This window comes from Barbatula barbatula (genome assembly GCF_947034865.1).
Source record: "Barbatula barbatula genome assembly, chromosome: 23".
In the NCBI taxonomy this organism is placed as follows: Eukaryota; Metazoa; Chordata; class Actinopteri; order Cypriniformes; family Nemacheilidae; genus Barbatula; species Barbatula barbatula.
This window is the reverse complement of record NC_136786.1, coordinates 16,589,318-16,595,193: the sequence shown is the minus strand read 5'-3', so window position 1 is coordinate 16,595,193 and position 5,876 is coordinate 16,589,318. Positions and strand designations below refer to the sequence as shown.

The 5,876-nt window shown below is 35.8% G+C and overlaps 1 long non-coding RNA gene across 1 annotated transcript; it reads right to left on the bottom strand.

The window, feature by feature from the left end:
* Positions 1 to 2,022: 2,022 nt before the first annotated feature.
* Positions 2,023 to 3,048, bottom strand: LOC306888934. The gene is made up of 3 exons (XR_013786150.1): positions 2,916 to 3,048; positions 2,648 to 2,762; positions 2,023 to 2,415 (listed from the first exon to the last, which is right to left on the bottom strand). It is a non-coding gene; the product is annotated as an uncharacterized lncRNA (long non-coding RNA).
* Positions 3,049 to 5,876: the final 2,828 nt, after the last annotated feature.

Here is a 5,876-nt window from a genome sequence, read left to right as displayed (position 1 = left end):
GTTTTCACGTTTTAGCTTCTTTCTCAAATGAGATAATGTATTTACGAAATGCAGTTTGTCCAATTGGGTCAACTGTAGAAATAACAATTGAGGAGAATTTCATGCGAGGAGACCCGTGACGTATGTAGATAGATACAGCTCATTCTAAGGTTATAAATAAATAAATATAATGTTTCATTTTACACCTCTGAAGACAAAGTTATTTACATTATATTGCATTTCTGTCAATAGATCCTCCAAAAATGACACACAGGATCTTTAAGTAAATCAATTTATATTTCCGTTCTAAATATAATGCTACACATAAATGTCTGAAGTTGACGTTCGATCATTTTGAATGTCAAGAGTATTTTTCTTGTATGATTTGTGACCATCATCCCAGACCACAAAAACCTGACCTAGCTTTCGTCAACCTCATGCTATAATATTGTTGTAGAACAGAGAGATTAACCAATGAAAAGATTTTCAGACGATTGGAATAAGGCTTCACAATAATTTACATTATTTATTTAGATGATGCCTTTGTACTGTACAAATCCATTAATAAACCAATTCCAATTTATTTACAATCCTGAAATGAAGACAAAAATATACCATATATATATATATATATATATATATATAGTTCTACTTGTCATAAACTGCACTTAAGACACAATGACTGTTACATTTTATGGAAACACTCACAATACACATTGTACACCAACCTATTGAGTAAGACCGTGATGGCCCCCGCATTTTCTCACCAAACCCAACCTGCAAACTATACCCCGCTCTTGTGAAACCTGATTGTGGACGAGCTCTCGCAGAGGAGTAGTGTATCAAATGTATCCATCTCTTACTCTTACACATAATGTACAAACATACCTGATAAGATTTGATTATTGAAAAATGTATCCAGTGCTTTTATCTTCAATGGGATCATATTGCTACTGTTTGAGTAACAGTGAAAGGGGAGGTCCCACAGAAGAACGAGGGGTTAAATATGACTAAAACCGCAGTTGTTTCACATATGGGCTAACAGTATGTGTGTGAATATTTTACTACGCTCTGTTCGGCAAAATTACCCGATGACACATAGACAGTGTATAAACCCACGCTCCAGCTGCAACTAAAACATGTTGCACGTTTGGAGTAAAGAAAAACACCTAATTCACACCGGTTCAACAGTTTGAATAAACTTTATCATGAAAGGATGGTTGGTATACACAATAGTTTTTAATAGTGAACACCTATAGGAACACACACACACGGCCCTACTGAGAGATGACGATAGAACCGTTACAGAAATTCCATTAAAATATCATTACGAACCATTAGCGTTTCCTATTAAAGCAATTACAAAATTCATTTACGTTGTGTGTTTTGGACCTTTTTCCAATAGGATTAATCTCCCTGCTGAAAAAAACGAAACTGTAGAAAACCCATCAATAACCATTGCAGAAATTCTATTGGTTTCCATTAAAATGAACCCTTAGCTTTTCCATCAAAACCATTAGCATTTTTTATTGTGTGTTTTGGCCATTATTCCAAAAGGATTTATCACCCCACCAATAGAATCCGTCACATACCAGTAGAACATTACAGTTTCCATTAAAACCAATACAAATCCCTTGTATTTAAAACCATTATAGCGTATTTAATGGAGGGATTTTACCCCACCAGTGGAATCCATCACCGTTAGACACCAATATAGTTTAAATAAAAAAAAACACAATTCCCATTAATATGATTACATGTTTGGGGTAAGGATCTATTGTGTTTGCACAGCTATCTCTGTGAGAACAATGGTTGACCATCAAAACTAAATGCCTGCTAATCTTTGCCCTAAACCGAACTTAACCGAATTGTAACCTTAACCCTAAAACCAAGGGTCAACATATATCAGCCCTTAGAAAGTGAAGGCCAAACTGCTCACATTTTACTCGCTTCGTCCTCATCTGCTTATATAAAACTCCAACCGACTCTCACAAAGATGGTCGTACAGGTCACACACCCAAACACAGTGAAAAAAGGTGGTTTCTGATTTAATCTCATTTTATTGTTTTCATAAAGTCGGTTACGTGCATCAATTTACAGAAGAAAAGTTGAAATATTTAAATAATTACAGCGGAGAACAGAAAGAAGAATATACACTGAAGAAGTCCAGGGTTTAATACATCAAACACCAGCACAAACAGGTCATGTTAACAAATTTTTGCCGATTTCAGGCGAGTAGTCTCTGTGACCAGCTGTGTTGTATTTAAGTTTGATGTTGTGTTCAGTGTTGGTGTCGTTTTATACGTTGGCGTGGAGTTTACAGGACGCGCTGCCGATTTAATATCTCTCTTCTTTTGGTCCACATATTCCATGGCTTTCATCACCCAAGGCTTCTGTGGATCGGCGCAAACCTTTTTGTCTTTAACTGTCGTAAATCTGTAAAAACATACAAGTAATAAATTAGCAAACAATTAAATACAACAACAACATATACAGTACAGTACAGACTATGATTTAAGATATAATATATAGATTTATATGGCTCCTAAATTCCTCAAAGGTACCAGCAAAGCACCTTATTGATTTGAAAACCGCTTTGGTATCTCAATGTCATTAGTTAATATGATACAATGACCAAAAATAAGAAAAACAAAATATAATAACTTACAGAATGGCATCAATATGGCAGACGCCTGCCGTTTGTCTTCTGTAATCTACAATGTTTTTCACGGGTACTTCAAAATTTGTAGTTTTGATACAAAGACAGACGGAACGTCCTTTCCCTACAAACACCAAAATAATGTGTTAACATAGTGCTCATTTCAGTTAACATTCATTGAGAATTCAGTCTCAAATATCATTGTACATTTGAATCAAAGTAAGTAATAGGTGAAACAATAAAAATCACAAAAAATATGTACATCAAAGCGTCTTACTTTGGCAGGTGACATCATTAAGCAGAAATGTAGCCAGGCACAGCAGAAGAGATATCAACACAGACCCCATCTCAACAGAGACCTTCTCTCATGCGAGCTTGATGCGTAATACCTCATGCTCACCCCACCTTGCACTTTTATCAACACTCGCAAGAGGGAAAATAAACATCAGAGTTTCCTCCCACCGAGATCAATGTCACCTGTCAGCATGGAAATAGACCCCCACGTCTACTCTTGCTCGACCATCGAACTGTTTTCCATGACCAATTAGACATATACCTTTGGTTTATGGTCTACCCGTGACCTTGCAGATGGTCCGTCTAAATATGGATGGAAACTACTAAGAAAATGAATAAAGAATGGGCTCTTCCCATCACAATGTTTATTTTGGGTTGAGTCTGAGCGATTTGAACCCTTACTAGTTCTGCTTATAAATGCAAAAAAGTAGAAACAGTTCATCAAATGTAAAGTCCAAACCGTTTTGCCAGACACATTTATAACATATGATGGTTAAAAAAACTCAATTTCATATACTTGCATGAAAGAAGGTTTCAATTGTTCAGGGAGTGCCAGTTTTTATTGTGTACGACACTTGTTGGAGATTTCATATAGGCTGTCTACATTTACATTTATGTATTTGGCAGATCGTTGTATCCAAAGCAAGTGAATATTTAATACATGTGAGAGGTTTTTTATGTGTTCCGAACCGCTGACCCTAACGCGAGGCTCTACCAACTATGGTACAAAAACAGAATATATCTATCTTTTTTTAAAACATTCCTTTTAAAACGTCTTGGGACAGATATTTACCTTTACATTTACATTTACGCCTTTGGCAGACACTTTTATCCAAAGCGATTTACATTGCATTATCCTATACATTTTACATAGGTATCTGCAATCCCCTGGGATTCAACCCACAACCTTGCATTGTTAACGCAATGCTCTTATCACTGAACTATAGGAAAGATATGAATAGACAATACGGTACAGTAAGAGAGTTCTTTACATACGATTAGAGAGCTGAATAGCATAGCTCTTATAATTTGCCTTGAGAAATACAATGAGAAATGTTTAAAGTAATATTGACCTCTGATTCAAGAATTTACTTCTTCAAACACAGTATGAAATATTGCCGAGATGTCTTCTGAAAATCTAAATGAGATGTAAAACAGAGAGGTCTTTATAAAATGTACTTTTATTTCCACCCAAAATAAATATTTACATTTTTGGGCGTTAAAAAGAAATAATATCTTAAAAAGATTCACAATTCGTAATAAGTTATATAAATTGAACATGCTGTGAACGTGTAAACATGATAAAAGTGGTCTTCATGAGACTTTAAATATCGAGAGTGAACATTGGTTTCCTGCAGCAAGGTGTGGTTAGCGTGTGGAAGGGGCTGTTGGGTGACAAAGCCTTTGTGGTCATTCAGCACAGGGGGGAAATACGTATTTAACCTACAGCCTATTTCCAAGTAGTGGGCAAAATTTCTAATAATCAAACCAGTTGATAGGTTATTTGGAAATGAATGTGACGATGAAAAGTGTCTGTAGACATCAGGTAAAAAATACGTTAACTTAAATAAGTGAAAACCAAAGCTTTAAGGTCAACATCACGATGCAAGGCCTTTCTTTAGTATGCATCAACTATACCTTTCCTCCCTCTTAAAAATAAATGTCTCTTCCGTTTCCATTCATCACCTTTTTTACACTATAACACTTTTACAAGTCTGCAGAAAGCAAAGCAGGTGCAATAATGTGAAGTGTAAAAAACTTAGCATCTCTTCACATGTACAAAAGCTGGCTTTGGGGAAAGTCATAGTGGTGTACTGCTGCACATCACATGACCTTTAGTTAGCGATACGTAAAGATCCAATGACGTCTGGAAGGGACTAAAAGTGCGCCACTAAACCTGCTCTTACTGCTCTTCTGACTTCAGTCTGTAAAGAACAATGCATTCATCACCAGAGAGACAGAGCAATAAACAAAAAACAAACACATGTGTCACCTAGAATGAAGCAAAGATAAAGGGCATAACAAAACAGCTCAACAAAACCACAGATCATGTTATTTCCGGGTGTTAAGGTAGATTTTTTCAATGCATAGATAGATAAGCGGTACAGTAAATTCCTGTGAAGCAAAAGTAATACAGACTAGACAATATGTAGTCCGCAGGGGTTACCTGTTAACCAGCTAACCAGCCAAACCTTGACTTTTTAGAGAAGGATTATATGGTATTGAACACGGGAGAACATTTTGTTGACTCCTCATACCTGCCCATGTCTGTAGGCCTATAGTTTGTTTCCAAAGCAGATAAGTAATGAAAACTGAAAGAGCACCTGGCTGTAGTTCCTGCTTTATCAAAGAAATGAAAGTTTGGTTTAAATCACATTCATTCACAACTATGGGTGCAAATATTTGTCATCAGACAACCATTGTCAAAACAGCTACAAATATAGATTTTACAATTCAAATCGAACGCTTTTCAACATTTAAAACATTTATTTTAGCCCAAATTTGCTTGCATCTTGTTCTGGATTTTATGTCCCTGCAGTTGTTAGATCATTTATTAAATACAGTTTTTTATGATTGTAATGTATTGACCTATGTGATGCATTTCCACAGACACTTTTACCAATCACAAGTTCCAATAAATAATTTTTACTGAAGAGTTTATCAAAAACAGAGAGATGTGTTAAATATCAGCCCGCCAGCAGATGGCGACAAGCAATCGATTGTTTAAGAATATACATGGGGCGCCAACGCAGTCATAAATTAAATTCAGAGGTGGCAAAGATCTCAAATCCTAAGTCAAATACATCCTAATAATAGCATTTGACATAGACAGTATGTCAGCTATAATGTTGGTTACAGGCAACTTGGATGAGTGTTAAACCGCCACTTGTGATTCAAAAGATTGTGGGTACAAGTGCTAAAAACATTAAAGAGATAATTCACC